Source organism: Urocitellus parryii, chromosome 12 (genome assembly GCF_045843805.1).
Source record: "Urocitellus parryii isolate mUroPar1 chromosome 12, mUroPar1.hap1, whole genome shotgun sequence".
Lineage (NCBI taxonomy): Eukaryota > Metazoa > Chordata > Mammalia > Rodentia > Sciuridae > Urocitellus > Urocitellus parryii.
In genome coordinates, this window is record NC_135542.1 from 27128661 (window position 1) to 27154744 (window position 26084).

Here is a 26084-nt window from a genome sequence, read left to right on the forward strand (position 1 = left end):
CCTTGGGCTCAGGCAGCCCTGCTCCTCTAAGCAGGTATGCTTGATCTTGCATGGCCTCTGCTGGGCCTCAGGGAGGATTGTGCTTTGATATGTGCTTTCATAGTTTATACAGAGAATATGGTGGCCTAAGGGCCTCAGGAAAGTAAAACAAGGAGCAAGTGTGATTTGCATCTTAAGGTCAAGTTCTGATGGACTCCTCATTCCAGCCTGATGCTGCACTGCCCTGGTGCAGAGCACTGGGCACAGGTGGGGTAGACAGTGACTTGGGGTGGCAGCTTCTCCTTTCCTTATGAGTTTGCCCAAGCAGCATGTCAGGGAAACTTGCTGACTGGTGAAGTAGGAGGATCTGGGAACTCCATGACAACAGGAGCCTGAACTAGCCTCAGCTGCTTCCAGGGCTTCCCTCAGTGAGCCTCACCTGATCCCAGGGAGAAATGCTGACAGTCACTGGGAGAGTGCTGCAGGACTCTGTTCCAGAAAAGCCAGAGGATCCAGGCATTGGCAGCAGTGACCCAGCCAGTGAGCCTTCAAATTGGGGAACAGCATGGATACGTGGACATGGCTGGTCTCACACATATGTCAACATACATATCAACACTGTATGGTTCATATGTGCAACACTTTTCAGTACTGCACAAGCTGGTGTGCCCTAGCCCTGATGCACACTCATGCTGTATATTAACCTAGGAGACTTACATTCACATTGTTGATTCATTGCTAACACTCACATATTCATGAGCATCTCTGGATATGTTGGACATGCATGTGCTGTGTTTTCTGGTGTTAATTTATTCTCTACTTGACTTTATTCCTTTACCTAGTTGTGTCATTAAAATTTCTGGTCCTGATTCTCTAAATTATTTTGTCACTTTGAAGGATGGATATAAATATAGTCTCCATATAAAATGCCAAGCTAAGGATTTTTCTGACTAGCTGGATACATGATAACCCCTGAGGAGAAGTCTGAAGGAAGTGTCTTAGGGAAAGCCCCATAGGGACAGTGGGGTTTGTCTTTAAAGTGAGTTATAAGTATGAAGGCCACAGTGGGAAAACTAGAAAGGCAGAATGAGCCCTTGGTGACAAAGAGGGACTGCGAAGGCCTGTGAGCATTTCCAGGAGGAGTGTGGATAACAGAGGGTTAAAGGAACAGGGCAGCCAGGGCCAGTGGGCAGGACAAAGGGTCTGAGAAGGGGAGAGCACCAGGAGGAGAGAGCAGTGAGCACTGTGAGCATTTAGCCCTGGGCCTGATGGGAGGTGAGAAAAGTATTTGTCCTGGATTTCAGGCTGTTCCCTGGGTCTCTGCTAAATTCCTCACACTGCTCACCAGGACTGTGCTGAGGCTAACAGCATGACAGTGTGATAAAGTACCACAGCACACCTTGAGTGCTGACACTGTCCTGATTCTCTGTCCTGTTAGAACTTGTTGGATAGGAGGACATGGGAGATTCTATTATGTCAGAATATCATGGGCGTGAACACTGAGCAAGGGCAGCTGAAGTAACTTCTCCTGCCACAAGTTCCATGGTGATGGAGCTCCACCCAGCCAAGGACCAGCTTCAGTGCCTGTGCTGGTAACTTCTAGAAAGATGGGGGACATGATCTTCTGAAGGAAGAAACTCTAACTTATGAATGAATGAAGATTCCATTGGGAGCTGACGGAACATTAATAGCTAATTCTCCGTGGCTGAAGAAGGCTGGGGAAGCAAACGCATTGGACTCCTGTGGGAAAAGCAGACTATAGGACCTGAAGCTCAGAACAGGGAATGTACCTGAAGAGCTGCTCAGCCTGACCAGGGAAGGTTCTGGACCAGGCCCTCACTTCCCCATGTGACCCATGCTGAGGAGCCCTAGGAAATGCAGCTGGATCCTCTGTAGATCAGAACCAGGAGCTGAGGTCCTCCACATTGCCCAGGGGAGAAGCTGGGATCTGGTCAGACATGCATATCACACAAGGCAGAGAGAAGAAGGTTTTAGAGTGTCACTGAAGAAAGATCTACCTTCCTTCTGGGAGCACTGGTGTCCATCTAAGGGACTTAGTACCTGGAGCCTGGGGAGCCAGAGCCAGGCCCTTATCACCTGGCTCTGGTGGTTACTTGTACCAAACTCTGGGGCTAATGAGAGCTGCTCACACAGGGTGAGTTTCTCCTGGGCCTGAAAGAAAGATCAGTAATGAGCAAGGAAGAGTTGTGGCCTGGTCACCCTCTCTTGGCCAGGACAGGTAACCCTACCCCCATGGAGAGGAGCAGGCATGGGGGATGAAGAGAGAAGTGAGACTACAGGCCTCCCTGCTGTTCCCTGTAGCACTGTTCCAATGTCAGTTGGGCAGTTTATTAGCCAGGTGAGACATGAGGAAAGAGAGGTGAAATTCTGTAGCACAGGAGGGAGGTTTACCCTCAGACTGCTGGGACCACCTGAGTATTCAAGTGAAGACAGAAGGAGGCAAACTCTCTGCCCCTAGGAGCCCTGCTCACCCCTCCCAGCTGCTTTGTATGCCTCACCCACACTGCTTTCCAGAGCCATATGAGTGACTGCTTAAGGCTCTGGGGAGCTCCTAAAGGAGCCATGGCAGCCCCCATTCAGCTCCTTTCCCTCCTGTTACTCTGGCTCCCAGGTGAGAGACCATGGGATGGTTCTTCATGTCTGTGAAACCTCTTTCATTGGGGTTGAGTCCTGTGACCTGGCACCTCTGTTTAGCAAGCCCAGTGATTCAAGCTCAGGGTCCTGGATGGTCCTAGCTCTACTGTGGAGACTGGGGTATGACCTGGACTGCACAGGTGACCTTTCTATTCTTTTTCTATCTCAGGTACCACAGGAGAAATTGTGCTGAAACAGACTCCAGCCTCTGTGGCTTTGTCTCCAGGGGAAAGAGCCTCCCTCACCTGCAGGGTCAGTCAGAGTGTTGGCAGCTACTTATCCTGGTACCAGCAGAAACCTGGGTAGGCATCCAGATGCCTCATCTATGGTGCATCCAGAAGGGACAGTGGCATCCCAGCGTGTTCAATGGCAGTAGGTCAGGGACAGACTACACCCTCTCGATCAGCAGCTTGGAGCCTGGGGATGCAGGAGTTTATTACTGTATGCAAGGCCACACAGATTTCCACTGTGGTTCAGTCCCCAGCAAAAACCTCACCAGCCCCGCTTCCACCCTCTCTCCCCTGGGGCACAGTGACAGCCCCCAGAGGCACCCAGTCAGATATTTTTCACTTTTCTCTTTCCCTCACCTGCAAAGTTTGTGTGAGAGAGGACATAAAACTTTGTTCAGGTCTGAAAGATTCATAGTCTCCAACACCCTCTTTTGCTGTCCTGGAAAAAAATATGAGAGATTAAAGAGTATGAGGACACTTGGTATTATTTTCCTACTTCTCCAGATGAGGGTGGAGTCTCCAGTAGAGTCATAATACCCCAAACACAGGTGGAGTTAAAGGTGAATCCCTAAGAGTAATTGATTTTTAGATATTTATTTCCTTCTCATTTTGACATCAACAACAACTTGCTCAATCTCTCAAAGCATACACTCTGTCTACCATAGCTCCAGAAATAGCTCCAGGTTGTGCTCACATTTATTTCATAACAAAGCCAGGGTAAATTGGGGAAATCTTTAATACTTTATTCTTCCTTTGTGTCCAGTAAAAAAAAATCCTCTCAGAAATTCCTGATTCTCCAACTATAGAGAGCTCAGGACTCCAAGGAGGTGGGAATTGGTGGAAGGTCAGGCTTTCTGATGAGCACATTCCTCCATCCGTCCTAAGGAGCTAATATTTGAGTGATTTGTCAGTGATTTGTTTTTTCCTGTCATAATCCTGCATCCAGATGTTTGACACTGATTAATGAAGAGTGTGAATACAACTGTAGCTCATCACACCTGGACATAAATTTTTTAAAATGTCAATCACTTAAGGAGATATTTAGGAAAAACCTCCATGGACATTCATGGTCAATTTGCAACAGGTTATTTCAACAATGAAATGCCAAGAAAATACCAGCTGTCCTAGCCAATTAACCTTCTTTTTTCTTTTCTTTTTTTTGTCCTTTGTCCAATGAACTTTCAAAATCACAAGCTCAGTGTCTCACATGCAGAACCCAATAATTACCCCCAAAGGAGAATATTCCTGTGAACAGGCACCATGACCTCCTCTGTGCTAAGGATGAAAAACACAGAGCAAATCTGGGTAATTTCTGTTTTCTCTGAACTATTGCAAATCCTTATATGCTCCAACCTTCTTAGTTATAGTTCTTATACTTTCCCTGGAGGGATGAAAGAAACTAAGATTTGCTTCTAGAATCATTCTACTTTCTGTAGAAAAGACACTTATGTGAAGGAGTCTGTCTGGGCTTCAACCCTGCTGCCCTGGAGAGAGAGGCATTGTCCAGCATCTAGTGCATTAGAGAAAGTGAGGTAGGAAGTGCTGGAATCATGATAGGTTCCCTCCTCCTCTAGTGTCTGAATCAGTCCAAGCAAATGTCCAGTGAAACCCCAACACCTACAAAGCTTTAAACATTCAACTCTCTTCCTGTCTTCAGTGCTCTGTTTATATTCTAAAAAAAAATAAAAAAATAAAATAAATAAAAATAAATAAATAAAAATTTAAAAAAAATTTCCCCATTTCCTATTTCTCTCTGCTCCAAGGTTCTTGTCACACTCCAAGAGTATTGTCATTAAGAAACACTACACTATGTCACATGCCTGAAATCCCAGGGGCTTGGGAGGCTGAGGAAGAGAATCATGAGTTCAAAGCCAGCCTCAGCAAAAGCAAGGAACTGAGGAATTCAGGCAGACTCTGTATCTAAATAAATACAAAATAAGGCTGGGGATGTGACTCAGTGGTTGAGTGCCCCAGAGTTAAATTCCTAGTACCAAAAAAAGAAAAAAAAAGAAAGAAGTTAACCCTAGATTTGTTTGTGGTGATGTATGACTGCAATCTCAGCAACTTGGAAGGCTGAAGCAAGAGGATCACAACTTCAAAGCCTGCCTCAGATACATACATGCTTTCTGCAGGCAAATATATTTATTTTGAGAATGATTGCCCCTATTGATTTAGTACAGAATGGACCTAAAATGCATGTGTGTTTATTTTTTTCTTAACATTAAGTATATCTATCTATCTATGTATCTATCTATGTACTGGGGATTTTGCTGTATGGGTAAGTACCTCTTGTATATGGTAAAATCCATGCTACCCCCCAATAAAAGGAAAGAAAGAAAGGAAGGATGGAAGGAAGGAAGGAAGAGGGTGCTGGGGATATAGCACAAGGCCCTGGGTTCAATCTCCAACATGATAAAGAAGGACGTTATAAAGAAAGAAAGGGATAAAGAAAAAAGAAACAATATAAACCATTTTCACAACCATAACGAGAGCAGTCGGTCATCACACACAGAACAGTGGACCAAATCTGTCCTGTGGCCCCCAGAGGGAAACATGTTTTCTGCAGGCAAATGTATGCTATCCTAGTCTGATGTGGGACACCTGGGGACATGGGCCTGTGCTGAGTGACATTTGAGCCTGCCCTGCAGCTGTGCCCAGCCTGCCCAGCCCTGCTGATTTGTATGTGCCCACAGCACAGCCCATGGCCCTGAGGAATTCTTAAGAGGCTGCTCAAACCCTGTGCAGGAGTCAGTCCTTATCAGGACACAGCATGGCCATGAGGGCCCCTGCTCAGCTCCTAGGGCTCCTGCTGCTCTGTCTTCCAGGTAAAAAGGAACTGTACTGGGGATTTACTAATCTCAATGTGGCCAGGGCTGCCTGCCTACTTGCAACATAAAGCTCATAAGAATATATATATATATATATATATATATTATGTTTCCAATAGCAGGTGTCAGATGTGACATCACGATGACCTAGTCTCCTTCCTCTTTGCCTGTGTCTTGGAGAAAGAGTCACCATCACCTGCAGAGCCAGTCAGACTACTGGGAGTAATTTACACTGGTATCAGCAGAAACCAGGTCAAGCTCCTAAGGTCAAGCTCCTTATAAGAAATGAAAACACTTTGGAATCTGGAGTCATCTCAAGATTTAATGGCAGTAGATCTGGAACAGATTTCACTCTCACCATCAGCAGCCTGGAGTCTGAAGATGTTGTCACTTATTATTGTCAACAATGTAACAGTAACCCTCCTACAGTGACATAGGCCATGACAAAAACTTCCCAGGGAGCAGAAGTGTGAGGCTGGGCTGCCCCAGATGATCCTCCTGCTGCCTGCACCTTCTGAGGGTACTGCTCAGAGGCAGCCAGGATCCCAGGGCCACAGGGAGGGTTTGTAAAAGGATCCAGGGGGGCTCTTATACACCCTGACTCTTTCCTTCAGCTTAGCCTCAGCAGGTAACAATGATAACAGCATCACTGATATGTTATAGGACAGAATGCAGGAAAGACAGGCCTCTCCTTGTATTTCACACAGGAATATTTAAAAACATTGATTTTCAGAGTAATTTAAGTTCCCAGCTAAACTGGGCAAAGTACAGTGTTCTCCTGTGTCCCCTCTGTTCCCACAGCCCCTCCATCACCACCCCAAGAGTCTGTTGCTTTTGTTACAATTCAACAACCTCTGACTATGTCTACAGGTCACACCAGGGTCACTTTGTGCATTCTATGGAACTTGAGAAGTGGACAGTGACATGTGTCCAACAGTGTGGCCTGGCACAGTGCAGGTGCCATCCTCACAGTATCTGAGCTCTAGCTGCTCCTCACTCCCTCTCTCTGCTGCAGACCTTCACAATTTTTCATCCTGTAGTTTCACCTGGACTTAGTGACACCTGCCTGGCACTCACAGCATGGCTGATGGTCAGACTAGCCTGTCACCCTGAGTGCTGTGCACACAAACCTCCTCCAGGGGTTTTCACTGCAGCATAGAAAGTTGTTTCATTTTTTTCTTTTTCAAGTTTTTCTTCAAATTTGCTATTGAATCCAGACACTCATTACCACTCAGCTACATTCATGGTCATATTTGTATTTATCTTTATCTATCTATCTATCTATCTATCTATCTATCTATCTATCTATTTGTTTGAGACAGGATCTCTAAGTTTTTATGTCCTTGTTAGGTGGCATGGACACCAACCCTGAGTCTTTTGGCCTGTGTACCTGGAGTTGCACCTGCTGCCCTCTCTTGGGCTTAGAGACCTGGAGACCTGGAATAGGAATGGACTTGGTCTCTCTCCTTCTGAGGTTTTTGGCCTCTTGGGCTGAGATCCAAACAGAGATGGGCAAGGCAATTCTGTTGACAATCTGTTTTGACAGATTATCAGGCCTTGGAAGAAACAATGTGTGTGCATTAGGAACAATTCCCTTTTGGAAGAGGTATGGTCAGATATTTTAAAATGGTCAGAATTTAAAATAAATCCTTCCAAATAAATGATCATTTAAAGGTCACTACTTAGCAGGGACTGCCAATAATTAGCATGAACTAACAAAGATTCTACAAAGTCATCTACTCCCCCATTTAGGCTCATGAACCAATATCATGGAGGTCCTCCTTGGACTCCTACAATATCAGTCTCTTCACCCAGTTCATGTGACCAATGGCACTTGAAGGCATCCAACTCACCAAGAGGGCTGGATATTGTTGATCATCATTATTCTATCCACACCATGAGATCAGACTGACATGCAATATCCATCTGACCACAGTGGATCAGACTGACACTGGAAGGCTGGGAAAATTGTCTTCAGCCAGAAACATGTGGAGATCTCCCGAGAGCTTCCATGGGTGCTATAATTCTTACATTTACAGAAAAATTATCAACCTAGTGCACTTGACTCTGCCACACAACCCGCACCTGCTCCATGAAAGAAGGTTCTATTCATGAGTAATTGCTAGGGATTTTTAAATTAAAGAGACAAGACTCTCCTTACCTTCAATACCAGCTCCGAGATGGCTTCTCCCAACTCCTGCCTCCAGCCAACTAATGTGGTGATGAGTTTTACAGAAGAGACTACCAAGAGAGACAGAACCCACCAGGGAGTGGGCTTTTATTGTGAACAGAAATTCAAGGGAAAATTCCATCCAATGAAGGTTAAGGGGGGCAGCATCCAAAGGTCAGGGGTGATGATTTGGTCTTTGGGGGAGTGGCCAGACACACCTCTGCACGGAAAAGGATGGGGAAGCCTTCTGACCTGCAAAAGGATGGGGAAGGCTCTAACACAGCTGTGTCTAAATTCCTCTCACCCAATCATGGAGGTAACTAAAATCAACTGCAAGGATGGCCTCCCACCTATTCTCCCTTTTTTCTTTTAAAAAGCAGGCGATGATTTACTCTCTCAAGTCTCTGCATTCTCACTCTGAAGATCTGCCATCCTATAATAACAACACAAAAAAGAATTAACAGCAAAGAGAACAATCCATCAATGTACCAGGCTGAGTATTTAAGAATATTTCCAGGGTTAAATCTATTTAATTCCTTCAAATTTTTATTAGCCAAATAAAAAGGATCTGAAAAATCAGCTCTATTATTTTGAATATCTTGAATATGATGATGGAGTTCCAAAAGATCAAAGCTATTATTATTATTTTGCCAAATACCCAACAAATGGTTCTTAATCCTCTCCCAATCCCAGAGAGAAGCATTGTACTTGGCAGCTGTAACACACACATATTTATAACTTGTGTGGCATTTAAGCCTTTCCTTAAACTTTAAAGCCAAAAGTTCAGTACCTATATTTATAACAATCACCTCTAAGGTGTTTAACTTAGAATCAATACTTCAATTAATATTTACTTGATTGCACAGAGCCTTGGAAGTATTTTAGGCTAAATTATTAAGAAATTATGCCTGTTAAATATTTTGAGATAAAGTTATTGAGGCTGTGACAGTGGATGCAATGAAAGAAACCAAGGCCAAAACTCCCACAAGTTTAATTTCAATGGCAAGTCTGGTATCATTATCTGGGTAGGAATTTGCTGTAAGACTTGAAAACAAGCATCAGCATACCATGGCTCTGAAATGTTAGCAGGCAATAAAACAAAAGAGGGCTGATGAAGTACCAGGACTCCTTTTCCTCTATTATATTTAGTAACACAATTGGTTAGGTTACATTTGTTACATGTTACAACATATCTGTCATCTATCCATTTAACTTTTACATTTCCAATAATTAAAACATAAGGAGATTGGACACAGGCTCATAAGCCATAGCAAGATCCCTCCTTACAGCTCTTGTGAACAAATTTTGGTAAAGGTTTGTCTGTAAAATGAAAGAATTCTGAGGCAGCAATTTAGCACTGCCACAGTATGGCTGAGCACAATTCAGGAACCACTTGTCAAAAGAAACAAACTTTATTTTTAGAACACACACACCACACCACACAGCTCCTCAGGAAAAACCCTCAGAGCCCAACTGCAACCACCAGCTTCCCACAAGCCTCTCAACCTTCCCACCTCCTCCTGCTCTTGAGGCCAATTGGCTGGGTACATAGTCCAGGAAAGTTTTGCAAGCAGTTCAGTGATGGCTCCTTTTGGAAAAATTGTACCACTGATGACACCATCAGCAAAAATACCCCAACACTACCACAAGTCGCTGCACCAACAGATAGTTCACAATGCATACAAGTGAGTTCACAATGCATACAAGTGATACATAGTCCAGGCAAGTTCTGCAAGCAGTTCAGTGATGGCTATTGCAGAAGCTATAGATTGGTTTTATCTTTATCTTCACCGGCACTGGGATGAAGATAGGAATTCTGGCAATAATGGCAAAAGAAAAAAATTATGTAACATTCCAGAAGGCACTAAAAGAAAACAATTTTCTGAACAATTTACATTATCTTGAAGAGAATTGTTAAATATAATGAAAAGGAAAGGTGAAAGTAAACAAACAGATCTGTTAACCTCCTTTTTTGTTCACATATTAAAACAATTCTCAACGGCTGTTTACCCAATTTAAATTAAACCATTTAAATCACATGAATAAAAAAAAATTTGGATCCTTTTTTCATGAGCGCTCATTATATATGATATATGGACATACGTACATACAAACATACAACATAAAACACTAGTGTGCACACATAATACATACAACACATAACATAATAGTAAAGGCCTTATAACTTTTTACAGGTGAAATCTCCATTGCAATGTTTAAAAACTCTATAGTCAAAAAATACAACTGATCAGCAAAACATTAACCTGGGTCTGTATGAGCTCAAAAAGAAAAATAGAACTTCATGATGTGGGAAAGGGTAATAATAAATTAGATATTGAAAAAAAAAAGCATCCTGGTTCTGTTGCAGATGTAAGGATAGCCAAACTGGAGTTTTGGATATCAGCTGTTATGGATTTGAGCCAAATCATCTTCTTTTTGGTCTGTAGAAATCACTTTAATTAGTCTCTCTGGAATCCAAATCGGCTGCTGTTTTCCCTGTAGAAACACACAAACAGACCCCTGACTCCAGACAATTACTGGGTCAGGACCTTTCCACTGTCCTGTTAGAATATCCTTCCAACGTACCTTGGGCTTATGTACATTTTTTTGGACACATATGCCTTTCTCCTGCACTAAGCCCTGATGAATCCAAATTTTAAAAGTTTAGAGTAAAAAGGGTTATTTTAAGTTTATCTTTGGGGGACACATACCCCTTTCAAATTCCCTCTTTTTGCTTTAATAAGTACATTTTAATAGTTTGATGAGCTCTTTCAACTATGCCTTGTCCCTGTGGATTGTATGGGATTCCTGTTATAGCAGTAATGCCAAATGATGAGCAAAATTCTTTGAAAGAGGTAGAAATATAACCGTAACCATTATCTGTTTTTAACTGCTGTGGAATGCCCACAGTGCCAATGCCATTAATTAAACAGTTAGCCTATGAACAAGTAAACAGATGGTACAAGGACGCTATTAGACCATGGAAACATGGAGATTTAAACACATATATTAAATTATGTAGAGATATTAATGAACAAAGGCAAGTCTTGGCAGCTGCAGTACAACAGGTTTTAGATGCCAGGCCAAAAACATGCTACAATTGTGAACAAACAGGACATTTTAAAAGGAATTGCCCCACAGGAGGAGGGTTTAACAAAACTAGGTATCAAAGGAGTAGAATACTGGGTATTTGCACACGATGCCATAGAGGGAGACATTGGGCTAAAGAATGCCATTCTCAAACCACCATAGAGGGTACTCCGTTATCAAAAAATGGACAAGAACCAGGTATTTACCCATGATATCGTGGATAAAGGCATTGGGCTCCATTGGCAAAAAAAAAAAAAAAAAAAATTGGACAGGGGGGCTCAATGCTCCGGGGCCCATGACAACAAATATACGGGACACTGGAGGAACCCAGCAACACCATCAGGGTAGTGCCCAGGACACATTATCCATTAGATCCCTCATTAGACAAACCAGAGGAAGTGCAGTATTGGATATCTGCACCTCCGCCAGAGCAGTACTAACTCCAGAGATGGGAGTTCAAATTATTCCCACAGGGGTAAAATGTCCTCTTCCCCAAGGAACACTAGGCTTATTATTGGGACACAGTTCTTCTACTCTAAAAGGACTTATGATAAGTCTTGGGGTAATTGATCCCAATTATGAAAGTGAAATAAAAATTACAGCCAGTTCTCCAAAGGGTATATCAGTAATTTCATCAGGAGATAGAATAGCACAGTTATTAATAATACCCAGGCTACATGAAAAAATTTCCAGTTGTACAGTAGAAAGAGGTTCCAGGGTGTTACGCTCCACAAGTGTAGATTGGGCTATGTTTTGTTTAAATTTAGATTCTTGCCCCATGCTAAAACTAAATATTCAAGGACATGAATTTAATGGGCTACTGGATACAGGTGCAGACTTAGCATCATCTCTCATCAAGAATGGCCAAAACATTGGCCACTACAAAATGCCACTCAAAAAATTCAAGGCCTGGGAGTGGCAATTAATCCCCATAGAAGTGTGATGGTATTAGAATGGAAGGATCCTGAAGGATGTAAGGGAACTATACAGCCTTATGTATTGGATGTATTGGATCACCTTCCTATAAATTTATGGGGATGAGATGTCCTAGATCAATTAGGACTAACATTAACAAATAAGATCAATTCAAATGTGCCCACTATTATGGCTAGACAAGGTTTTAGGAAAGGAAAGGATTGGAAGAAAAAGGACAAAGTACAGTGGCATCAATACAAATAGATCAGGAAATAGATAGACATGCATTGGGTTTTCAGGAGGAGTCACTGAGACAATAAAAATTAATTGGAAATCAGAAAGACTAGTATGGATTCCTCAGTGCCCCTGACTAAAGAAAAGATAAAAGCAGCCCATGACCTGGTCAAACAACAATTAGCAGAGGGACATATACAACCTTCTATATCTCCTCATAATACTCCCATTTTTGTCATCAAAAAGAAATCTGGTAAATGGAGATTATTGCAAGATTTAAGAGACATTAATAATGAAATGGTTATTATGAGACCTACTCAATTGGGGATTCCCCAATTGTCTGCTTTGCCCAAAACCTGGTATGATTTAGTTATAGATATTAAAGATTGTTTTTTTTTCAATTCCAATTCATCATGAGCATAGTCCACGTTCTGCATTTACTATCCCTGCACTGAAGCATGAAGATTCTGATCAGAGATATGAATGGAAAGTACTCCCTCAAGGGATGGCTAACAGCCCAACTATGTGTCAAATTTATGTTAACAAAGTAATCTAGTCACTTAAAAATCAAAATCCTGAACTACAAATATTTCACTATATGGATGATGTATTATTAACACACAAAGATAAAACCCATTGCTAGAAGGTTATGCCACACTTACAAACTTATTAAAAAATATAATCTAGAGATAGCAATAGATAAAGCACAATTAATTATTCCAATTAATTATTTAGGAGTTCTATTATCCTCAACCATGGTCCATCCACCAAAAATTCAAATATGAGTATATCAACTCAAATCACTTAACGACTTTCAAAAGTTATTAGGACATATAATTTGGATAAGACCTTATCTAGGCATACCAACAGGAGAGTTGAGACCTTTATTTGGTATCCTAAAAGGTCCATCAGATCCAAATTCACCCCAAATCTTAACGCCTGAAGCAAGAAAGACGTTAAAAATCATTGAAACATATGGAAAATATGCAATTGGATAGAATTGATATGTTTGCCTTTATTATTTATTGTACTACAAACAAAAAATATTCCTACAGGAGTATTTTGGCAAGAAGGTCCATTATTATGGATACATTTATCTTATTCTCCTAATATTATTTTTAATATGTATCCTGAGGCTGTAGGACAATTAATACTCAAAGGAATAAAAGCAGCAAAGGGAGTGTTTTCAATTTCTCCCAATAAAATTATTACTCCACATACTATGATTCAAATTCATGAGTTAGCTAATGAGTTAAATGCTTGGGCAATAATCATGTGCAAATCTGATGTTTCATTTGATAACCACTTACCATCTAATCCTTTGTTCTCTTTTTGGTCTTCGCATCCTGTAAGTTTTCCAAAGATGACAAGAAAAACGCCTATCATGAATGCTCCAAATATGTTCACTTATGGGTCAAATAATGGTACAGCAGCAGTAGTTACCCCTGATGAAACTTTTACATTTTTAGTACCCAAACAATCAGCTCAAAAGATAGAGCTTAATGCAGTATTACAAGCTTTTGTGATGTTTAAAGATTCTGTATTTAATTTATTTTCCGGTAGTCAGTATACAGTTAATGCTATAGTATCCCTTGAAGATGCTGGTAGGATTTCCCCTTTTTCTACTGTTTTCTCTATGTTTTCCACTATACAAAGTTTAATCTGGGACAGAAAAGATCCATTCTTTATAGGACATATCAGGGCACATACAGGTTTGCCTGGAGTCCTTAGTTTGGGCAATGATTTAGCAGATAAAACTACACATGACACACATATTTTCTCTACACTAGAAGAAGCTACAAATTTTCACAAAAGGTTCCATATCAATGCTAATACTTTACAAAAGCATTTTAAAAATAACTAAGGAACAAGCTAGACAAATAATAAAACAATGTCAAAATTGTGTGACCTTTTAATCACAAGTTAATCTTGGAGTCAATCCTAGAGGACTGATTCCTAATCATATTTGAAAGATGGATGTCACACCCTTGCCAGAATTTGGAAAATTAAAATATTTGCATGTTACAGTTGATACTTCTTCCAGATTTTTTATGGGCTCCCTTCATGCTGGAGAAAAAAACTAAAGATATTATAGCTCATTGCTTACAAAATTTTGACACTGTGGGCGTTATAAAACAGTTAAAAACAGATAATGGTCCTGGTTATACTTCTACCTCTTTTAAACCATTTTGCTCATCATTTGGCATTACTCCTATAACAGGAATCCCATACAATCCACAGGGACAAGGCATAGTTGAAAGAGCTCATCAAACTATTAAAATGTACTTATTAAAGCAAAAAGAGGAAATTGGGAAGGGGTATATATTCCCCAAAGATAAACTTAAAATAACCCTTTTTACTCTAAACTTTTAAAATTTGGATTCATCAGGGCTTAGTGCTGCAGAAAGGCATATGTGTCCAAAAACTGTACATAAGCCCAAGGTACTTTGGAAGGATATTCTACAATGGAAAATTCCTGACTCAGTGATTGTCTGGAGTCGGGGGTCTGTTTGTTGTTTCCACAGGGAGAACAGCAGCTAATTTGGATTCCAGAGAGACTAATTAAAGTGATTTCTACAGACCAAAAAGAAGATGATTTGGCTCAAATCCGTAACAGCTGATATCCAGAACTCCAGTTTGGCTATCCTTACATCTGTGACAGTGGTTCTCCCACATCTGGAGGCTGATGAAACCAGGATGCTTTTTTCAATATCTATTTTATTATTGCCCTTTCCCACATCATGGAGTTGTATTTTGTTTTTTGAGCTCATACAGACCTAGATTAATGTTTTGCTGAGCAGTTTTGTTTTTTGACTATGGAGATTTTAAACATTGCAATGGAGATTTCACCTGTAAAAAGTTACAAGTCCTTTACTATTATATCAAGTGTTATATATATTATATTATGTGTGCACACTTGTGTTTTGTATTGTATGTTTGTATGTGTGTATGTCCATATATCATATATGATAAACACTCATGAAAAAATGGATCCAAATATTTTTTTTATTCACATGATTTAAATGGTTTAATTTAAGTTGGGTAAACAGCTGTTGAGGATTATTTTAATATGTGAATAAAAATGAGGTTAACAGATCTGATTGTTTACTTTCACCTTTCCTTCTCATTAAATTTAATAATTCTGTTCAGGAATATGTAAATTGTTCAGAAATTTTTTTTTTTTTTAGTGACTTCTGGGATGTTACATATTTTTTTCTTTAGCCATTATTGCCAGAATTCCTATCTTCATCCCAGTGCTGGTGAAGACAAAGATAAAACCAAACTTCAGCCTCTGCAATAGCTATCACTGAACATCTTGCAGAACTTGCCTGGACTATGTATCACTTGTATGCATTGTGAACTATCTGTTGGTGCAGCAATTTGTGGTAGTGCTGGGGTATTTTTGCTGATGGTGTCATCAGTGGTATAATTTTTCCAAAAGGAGCCATCAATTGGCTTGGTGTATATCCTCATCCCTTCTGCTTGTGAAGGTCGTTCAGCTAAAATTTGGGGGCCAACAGAGGTGAGGCAAAGAACCTCACCACCCCACACACTGGTACAAAGGCCTATCCACAGGTGTGGCTGGTTGTATGCTGTACTGGTAGTCAATGATGGGTATGATCCAATTGCAATGGTACCAACCTAAGACAGGAGGCTGATGCCTTGAGTTCAGCTCATCCGATGATGGGTAAGTACCATATGTAGCATTGTACAACCAAGACAGGCACATTCCCTAAGCCACATGCTTGTTGTTTAATTAAACAGAGAGGGGGAGATGTTGAGAGCCATAGCTGAAGCGGCACCAGCAAACTTCCAGCTGATTGGCTCAACTGTAGTGTCGCTCATTGGGCTGTTTCCCCACCTTTTCAGACCACGGCTTTGCTCATTGGGAGATTTTTTTGGCTTCACCCATGCTTCCCAGCGTATCAGCCTCAAGGATGGGAATAGTGCCAGTTGAGGTGCTCCCCAGAAGAGCCTGTGGTGGCAGTTGGGCTCTGAGGGAATTCCTGAAGAGCTCAAGTGGTGCAGCGTGTGCGTTCTAAAAATAAAGTTTGTTTCTGCTTGATAAGTGGCTCACGATTTGTGCCCAGCCAGACTGCAGCACCTAATGCAGTGTCGAGGTTTACAGAAGAGACTACGGAGAGAGAGAGAACATGCCAGGGAGTGGGCTTTTATTGGGGAACAAAAACTTCCGGAAAAATCCCATCCAATGAAGGTTAAAGGGGGCAGCATCCCAAGGTCAGGGGTGATGATTGGGTCTTCAGGGCAGTGGCCAGGCATGCCTCTGCATGGACAAGCCCTAGGACCAGGAAAAGAGTGGGGAAAGCTTTAACACAGCTGCATCTAAGTGCCTCTCACCCAGCCAGGGAGGTAACTCAAATCACGAGCAAGGATGGCCTCCCACACTTGACAATAATATTATCATAAAAGCAGGTGCACTGGTGTTCACAGAAGAGAAACCCACACAAGTCAAGCTATGCTGGCCCTTGTCCCTGTGAAGTTGATTCCCTGTCCTGCCTGGTGTGGAGAAGGCTCAGAGGCACTGATCCTGTGTGGTTCTGTTTCTCTCAGAAATATAATATTCACTCTTAAGTATTGCTGGCTCATCTCTCCCCTCTCTATTGTGCCTATGGAGCACCTTGGAAACTTCTATCTGCTCAACTTTTGCTTTTCTGGTCAAAGTTCTTGACCCAAAACATTGTTATGGTCACTCTGCCATTAAACTGAGTGAAATGATGAACACATGGTTGTCAGGACCCATAGGACAAGGCACTAATTATGAAGAAAGGGTCCCATTTTTGAGGCAAGGTCTATAGATCCTGGTGATCAATGGCTAATAGGAATTTATCTATGCATTTTATGAAAGAGACTAGAAAATGTGTCAGTTCTGGAATAGCTTCAGGAATAGTTCTCCTGATGACATTGCCACTGGTGACACCTGGTAGGATAATTGAGCAGGTGTCAGTATGGAGCTTCAGGTTATACAGGAAGTGGCCAGCACAGGTTCAGGCAGTGTTGTGGGGCACAGGGAATGTGACCTGCAAAGAGAGACAGGGAGATGTGACCTCCAGCCACAGCCTTCTGTTCAGCCTGAGGGTTGAGAATCATGGGATCCTGTCTCTTCCTTTCTCACTGTGATGTCATAGTGTCACCTGGATATGACAAAGGCCATCCTGGCTGCATAAGCCAAGGTCTGATTATGGCCATGGACCAAGATCAGGAGGCAGGAGAAGCAGGTTCAGGCTACTTGCAGCCCTAATCCCCTCATCCCTGGGTCTGTGTGTGCTGAGGTCAGGAGATGCAGCCACATGTGTGGCAGGTGTGTCTGTGAAGCTTCAAGCTGCTCTTCCCTCCTGCTCTCCTCCCAGCAGCGCAGCCCAGCCAGGGGTGGGCTCTGAGGCTTTAACTGAAGGATCCTCATGCATTGATCTCAGACAGTTGGGGTTAGGGGAGCCCAGCAGTGTAACAGCAGCCCCTGCCCATCAGGTGAGAGCAGATGGGCTCCAGGGAAAGCAGGCCTGCTGGGGGTGGGACCCTTAGGTGTGTGGTCACCTCTACTGGGGCGCACACACACATGCTCACACATACAGACACACACTCACACCCACAATCACACACACACACACACACACACACACCTACAAACAGACACACAAATAGAAACACAAACACACACACACACACACACACACACACACACACACTTGTAAAAGCCTTGTCAAGAAAAGACAACTTGAGTTAAAGTAGTAATCACCTGGACCTTTGTGCACTTTTCCCAACCCTATCCCAGCAGGAAGAAGCAGGATAGAGAACAAAGTACCCAATTTCCTGATCCCTCCCATGGCCCAGGAGGAACAGAGCAGCACTTACCTGTGACTTTCTACCTAATCTGTGGGCTGCCTGGTGGACTGCTCTCTCTATCACATGACTCAGAACTCACACAGGGACAAGTGCAGGCCTCAAGTCTCAGTGAGGGAACTGTGGACAGCAGCGTTGGGCGTCACTGTGTGTGACCATTGCATGAAGAAAAATAAATTAGGAAATACATAGTACACCCAGGCCCTAAAGAAGCTTCCATGATACTGTCAGGATAACCAGCTCATTTCTAAACAACCATGAATTCTGGGAAATTTGGGAGAAGAAGCATATACTCAGGCACCTGCATGCCCAGGAAAGATCAAAGCCTTCATCCAGGCAGACCCCAGTCCTCAGAGCAAGTGCTAATCATCAGTGAAGTGGTTACACATCAGAATTCAAAGGCTGGGGCAGATGAATGTTTAATTCAAAGTCTGCAGTTCAACAGAATATGGCAATGCACACAAAGGAGCATGGAAACATGAGCCATTCAGTGGAATAAATTCTTTAGAAAACACCCCAGCAGAAAAAGACATCAGAGTGGCAGGACATCACCTTTCTAATGTCTGCCTTACAGAGGCAGCTTGGAGGCTGAGGATATCACTGTCCATCACTATTGCCATGGCATGAGGCACACTGTGGGCCTGTCAATTAGCATCCTGGTGGCAGAAGAAGTTGTGCTGATGCTGCTTTTAGAACTGTGCTATTTCACGTGGAGCACACTAGCCACAGTGACTCTATAAACAGATTCAGTTACATTTTACAATAAACATTTCCTTGGCACTTGGTTCTTTCCCATGCTTCATCTCACAGGCCATATGTGGCTAATAGCTGCCTCAGGGGACTGCTCAGATGCAGATTTCTTCATCAAGGCAGGAGATTCTGATGGCCAGCGTTGGTATAAAAGGTTCACAAGGTCTTTCATGGTGCTGAAGCTCAGAACACAAAACTCCCCAGACACAGGGTGGCCTCAAATCCTTCCCCAGTTGATGTAGCAGTTGTGGCCTAGGGTAGGCTCTGGAAGGCTCCTGGGATGATGGGAAAGGGGCTTCATGGACAGATCTAGACCAGGAAAACAGGGTTCCATCCACCTCTGACAGTATGCCCTGCAGCCATCAGGAGCCTTTGTGCATCCAAACCTGTGGCATCTCACCTGGATCACAGTGTCCAAATGTGCCCTACTGTCCTAGGACTATTTTATTTTCTGAATATGAATGTATTTGTTTGTCTTGTGTCCTAAAGTTGGTGTCTGAATCAGAGGAGGGATCATTTTCTGTTCTCTACAGAATCCCTCTTGTGACTGATGCAATAGAATGAGCTCGATCAGGAAGAAAAAAAGGACTCCAGGAAGCCCCCTTGGTACCATCTCTGACCCTGTGATATGCAATACCAATAGTCAACCAGTAGATGTCAGAACAGACCACAATTTGCAAAGAGAAGCTTGATCTTGGAAACTCTAGGTAAGTAATACAGTGATACTGTCCTTTACCAACAGGGAGACCTCCAGATTGAAAGGGGAATCTGTATTGCCAGGAGCATGTGGAGGACATGCCTGGGGGCTGAAGTGTGGACAAAACTCTCTTTGTTGGGGCTCTGAGACTGGATGCCCAGCCCTGCCTTTGCACCCCTCCACCTAATCACTAAGGCCACTTCATTAGTACTAGTAAAACTGCCCCCATTCATATGTTGATGCCTCACCTCATTGTTGGTGTGTTTGCAGAAGTGGACTATAAGAAGGAATGAATTCCCTAAAGACCTAATAAGAGCATGCTACAGGGACACTGCTACATCGATGTTCATAGCAGCACAATTCACGATAGCAAGATTGTGGAATCAGCCTAGATGCCCTTCAATAGATGAATGGATAAAAAAAATGTGGCATTTATACACAATGGAGTATTACTCTGCATTAAGAAATGACAAAATCATAGAATTTGGAGGGAAATGGATGGCATTAGAGCAGATTATGCTAAGTGAAGCTAGTCAATCTTTAAAAAATAAATACCAAATGACCCCTTTGATATAAGGGGAGTAAACAAGGACAGGGTAGGGACGAAAGTGTGAGAAGAAGATTTACATTAAACAGGGATGAGAGGTGGGAGGGAAAGGGAGTGAGAAGGGAAACCGCATGGAAATGGAAGGCGATCCTCAGGGTTATACAAAATGACATATAAGAGGAAAGGAGGGGTAAGACAAGATAATACAAATCGAAGAAATGATTTACAGTAGAAGGGGTAGAGAGAGAAAAGGGGAGGGGTGGGGAGGGGAGGGGGGATAGTAGAGAATAGGACAGACAGCAGAATACATCAGACACTAGAAAGGCAATTTGTCAATCAATGGAAGGGTAACTGATGTGATATAGCAATCTGTATACGGGGTAAAATTGGGAGTTCATGACCCACTTGAATCAAACTGTGAAATATGATGTATTAAGAACTATGTAATGTGTTGAACGACCAACAATAAAAAAAAAAGAAGGAATGAAGGTGAAATAAGGTCATCCAGGTGAGGCTGATCCCATAGGAACTGTGTCCTTCTTAATAGATATTCAGGGAGCTCTCTATCCAGGGAGCTCTCTCCATCCCTCTCAGGCCGCAAGGAGAAGCCTGTGAGGACAGACAAGAAGGAAGCCCTAGAAAGAGAGCCTATGACAGAGGGGTCATCTGCTGCCCCTTGACTTTGGACCTTCAGGCTGCAGAACATTGAGAGGACACATCTTTACTATCTGAGCCACTGAGACCAGGGTGATGTGTTTCCCGATGACAGTCCCTGAAGATTACTTCAGAATCTCAGCATTCCCTGAGCAGGAGCAGCCTCAGGACCAACCTCATGGACATGGACCTGCTGGGCTCCTCTGACCCCTGCTTTTCTGACTCGTGAGGAAGGAGGATGCTCATCCTCAGTGTGTGACATGTGATGTTCCTTTGCACATGATGTTGTTCACAGCACATGGAGTGAACACGTGCTTGCTATTGATAGTTGAGGGTCTTCATTTTACTTCTGAATTAGAGGCTAGTGGAATTCTAAACTGGACCATGTCTCTAGCTTCCCTTCTTCTGTCCCAGAAGAGAGGATCTCTAGCCTCTGCAGGGCCTGTCTGAGGACCAACAGGGTCTCACCCTGGCAGCAACAGAAACCTGGTCTGGTTCCCAGCTCCTGCTGCCTCTCACTGCCCTGGCCATGGTGCCTGCGCATCTGGACAGATGCCACTCTGCCATTAGCTGTGCTGTTTTCAGGGCATGTGCATATCCTCCATCCCAGAGGAGTCTGTGACTTCTAAGATATCAGTATCACTCAGATGCTACTCCACCAGGAGGCTGCTGAAGGTCTCAGGCCATCCCTGGAGGCAGGATCGGCCAAGTCTGACAGCCCCTTTCTCCACCCCTCTCTCCATGTGGCTTTGGGCAAATGACCCATCTTGTGAATATCCTCTCATATGTGAATGATACAGTAAAGATTCCAAGGTTGCATTCAGCTGGACCATACCATGAACCATGTGATATATACACAAATTGGAGAAAATTCCCAGGACTGTTTTGTACACCCCTGAATATTTTAGAATAAAGACACTTCATAAGATATCCCTAGTTGGGTTTCATTCTTAACTGAAAGTCCTGTGTCACCTGATTCTCTGGGGCCTGCCCCTGCTCTAGGCCAAGCTTCCTCCTGGGTACCACTAAGGCCTACAGTACAAATGTAAGCCTATTGCAACTCAGAAGGATCTCTCAAGGACCCAAGTGCCTTTGCCATGAGTGAAATCATCAAAGGAACAAGAGCCATGTCTCCAGGACTCTGTTGGAGGCAGAATCCTGGCCTTGGCCATGCGAGCCACAGTCACTACCTCCCCATGTTTCTTTGCTCTCTGCCTCTCCTGAGCATTCACATGCCCCTGCCTCCTAATCATTCCAATCAGAGTGGAGTTAAGCATCTCTCCTATTGCTCACATTCCAAATAACTATCTCATTTCTAGCTGTTGAGTAATGTTTTATAGAACATGCCCTGGGACACACGTAGAAGTCTGACTTAAGTTGACCCTAAGCCTGGAAGAATCAAAATCCTAAAACCAACAGAATATTAGACCCAGAACTATAAGCTCAGCCCCCTAAAATAAAGAGCTGGGGTGCTGACCATGAAATCAGAACCCAGAAAACAATAGAAAATACTTTCAAAGATACAATTATATCCAATCAAGACCACCCAGGACATCATCGACTCACATCCATAGCCCTTAGAAGCCCACTGCACTGGTCAGCAGGGGAGGTAGGTGTAAGCGATCCTCCTGTCTCCATGTGGGTTGATCTGCAGTGAAGTCCTTCCCTTTACTACAACCCCAGGCCATGTTGTGCCTGTCCTCCACCTGTGGGGCAGCAAGCTCTGGCTTGGTATCATACACACTGTGGTCAGATGTGCATTTGTTCCACCAGAGAAGCCTCTTTCTATCCACTATGTGCAACATTAGAAAGTCAAGTGAAATACAAATTACCTCAGTCCCTTCATTCTGGGTTTTCTAAGCCCTGTTTGTGTCAGCCGATTAGGGCTGTTGTAACACAGTATCCAAAATCTGTTGGCCTAAAACAGCAAACTCTCGCTCAGGGTTTTGGAGTACAGAAGGCTGGGTCTCTTTCCATGGGACAGGCCCAGGGCACTCTTGACAGGGCTCCTGCACCAGCCCACACTGTCTTCACTTTCTGGAGGCTGAAGCTCCCCTGGCTGAGTCCACATCCCTGCAGTGACTATGTCCCTGTTCACATGGCCTCCCCTCTTCCAAGTTAGATCTCCTGCTCTCTTATGAGAACAACCTCAGGGCCCATCTGGTTAATTATGGATCATCTTCCCATGTAAATATCCTCCATCATATCTGCCAGGCACTTTTCATATGAGGCAGGCCAGCATAGGGGAGGACCTGCCCAGGTGGCCCCACACTCAGTGACCTGAATGGTGAAGAACCAAGTTTCCATGTTCTCACACCATTGTGTCTCCCTCCACGCACCCTCAGCTTCTCTCCTTCATGGTCACCAGTGACCTCACTTCTCCAAGGGTCTCTGCATCCTGGAGGGGCTCACATAGGAAGAGTTGCTGAATGACCTTCCATATCACCATTTCCATACAGAGGACAGACAAAACCATATGGCCCTCCACCATGGGGGAGATATGGTCCTTACGGAGGAGAGTCCTGGGTTGTTTCTATCTGGATCTTGGATTGTCTTCAAGGCTGTGTGGCCCTTAGGACTCAGGGAAGGAACAGGTGACCCCTGGCTAAAAGAGGACGCACCTCATGGGTAGCACATATGTTGTGGGCAAGTGATGTCACTACACTTCCAAAGTATAAAAAGATTACAATGTTAGTTGTATTTTTCTTAGTTAATTTCATGAAATAATTTGAAATGCTCCTCTGCCTCCTGGTGGTGGGGTTTCAGGATAAATACATACAGGTGGAAGACATTAAGCTGGGAATTCAGCTGTAGGCCTAGAGATAGCATTTGTCAATGTGCTTTGGAAAAGGCAGTGTAATATGGCGAATTGTTTTTACTACTGGGAACCCGAGGCCGAGCCCCAGGGTTAAAGAGAGGCAGAGGCAGGGAGCATTGAACCTCCCTTGGTCCTCTCTGAATAGGGTGGGGACACTGTTTTTCTAACAATCCTTTGAGAGAAAAAACTCATGGTGCACCCTGGATGCTGTGTCCTTGCAGGCTGCGTGGGTAAGATCACACTGACTCAGTCCCCAGAGACCCTGGCAGCCTCTCAAGGTGACTTTGTCTCCATCACCTGTAGAAGCAGCATGGCAATAGGAACTTCCATGGCCTGGTACCAACAAAGACCCCAGGAGGCTCCTAGGCTGCTCATTTTGGGGGCATCTGCCAGGGCTGCTGGAACCCCTTCCTGGATCTGGGCAAGTGGCTCTGGTTTTGACTTCTCCCTGTCCATCCATGGAGTGGAAGCTGAAGATGTTGGGGTGTTTTACTGTCAGCAGCACTTCAGACAGCCTCTCACAGTGACTGAGCCCAAGCAGAAATGTCCCCTGTGTGCTCCAGACCCTGCCTGGTGCAGACACCTGCTCCCTGCAGGAGGCACAGCCTGGGATGTGTGAAGAGCCCTTTCTGAAGCTCTGCAAGTTCTCAGAGCTGTGCTTCTGACCTGCTGAAGCAGGGGCAGGGGGCAGTGTGCAACTCACATTGGACCACAGGGGACTGGTGTCGAGGGATTTATGGATGGAGGCTTCCATGATTGATCACTGCATAATAGAGTTCCTGACCCTCAGACTGAATGATGGTCCACTTCTTCCTGGCAGTGTGTCCTCTGCAGCTGTGCCTGGCTGCTGCATGCACCTTTCCACAGCAGGTCAGCTGGGCTGGAGCCCCATGCTGGCTTCATCTACCTGTCTCACAGTTGGAGTTGGGTTTCAGCCAGGGTTCCTGGGTTCTCCTCTTAATGACAGGCCAATTGGAGGAGTCATGGGTGACTTCAAACAGTTTTTGTTTGTTTTATTTTGTTTTCTGTCAATATTTCTGAGCTCTTCTGCACAACACCAGAGACAGAGCACTCCTTCCCACAAGAAAGATCCTGCTCACAGTCCTCAGCTAGCTCCCTTGCTGTGCCATGGCTAGGCTGCCCACAGGTGTGGTGGTGGGTGTAGCTGTTGGCTGGGAGCTTCTCCTGTAGGTGGCCTCTGTCTCTCCAGTGGACAGCCTCAGTTTTCACATTCCGAGGGTAGAAGGTGGTCCATGCTGCAGGGTCAGCCCTGGGTTTTTGAGCAGTGCAGCCTTCACTCATTCTACAGGTCAAACAAGTACAGAGATTGGGAGTGCTCCTGCCTCTTCAATTTTGGGTAGTTTAAAAATTCTCAATACTTTCTTTGGGGTGGGCAGAGGTGTATGTGGAATTGAACTCAGGGGCACTCAATCTCTAAGCCACATCCTAGCCCTATTTTGTATTTTATTTAGAAATAGGATCTCACTGAATTTCCTAGTGCCTCACTTTTACTGAGGCTGGCTTAAAACTTATGATCCTCCTGACTCAGCCTCCAGAGCAGCTTATATTACAGGCATGCACCTCTGTGGTGGGCAAGAAGGATCAATGTTATTTAAATATTTGAGGGGTTGAGTATATAGCTGGGTGGTAGAACACTTGCCGGAATGCAAGAGGCCCTAATTTTTATCCCAACAGTGCAATATTTTAAATATTTCATAAAATCAATAGTGAAGCCATCAAATTCTGAGATATTTTTTGACAGAGGATTTCTTTTCCTCCTTCTTTTCCTTCCTTCCTGAAGTTTTAGGGAATGGACCCTGGGCCTGTCATGAACTAGGTAAGACCTCTACCACTGAGCTACATCCCAGCCCTTGAGGGGAGAGTCTCGGTTATTGACTCCTTCTCCTTCTTTCTGTTGCTCTATTCAGATTGTCTGTTTCTCCATGACTTAGTCTTGTTGGTTGGTTCTGTCTAGGACTTTATCCATTTTTTCTAGGTTATTCTATTTTTTGGCACAAAACTGTTCATTCTATTCTCTTACAATCCTTTGAATGGCTGTTACTCGATCTATATTTTCTTTTATTTCAATTTCATTTGAGATTCTTTTTAATTTAGTCTAGTCAACAATCTGCCAATTATATGTCTTTTCCTATTTAGTTTTGCTTCTTTTCTCTTGTTGTTCTCATCTCTCTATTTTATTCTGAAGTTTGTAACGTCTGTTCTTCATGGTGATATGGGGCTGAGCTGGTCCATCTGTTCCTCCTCCCGTGCGTGTGAAGCCAGCTGTTTGGACATTACTACTTTTTCAATGAAGGCAACTATTGCTGTAAACCTTCCTCTTTGAACAGCCTTTTACCCACCCATAGCCTTGGGTGTGTAGTTAGTATGCTCATTTGTCTCAGCACAAAAACTTTTATTTCTTTTCTTCTTTGGTCATTTTTTACTTCAGGACCATATTTTAAAATCTGAACCCATTTGTGAATTTGCTACAATTCTTATGTACTGAGCTCTAGTTTTATGGAATTGTGTCAGGAGAAGACACTTGGTGATTTCAGTCTTCTTAAGTAGCCATGATGTGTTTAGTGGTCCATCATATGCTCAGGAGAATGGTCCATGTTTGATTGAAAAGAATGTGTGTTCTGTTGCTGTTTGAAATGA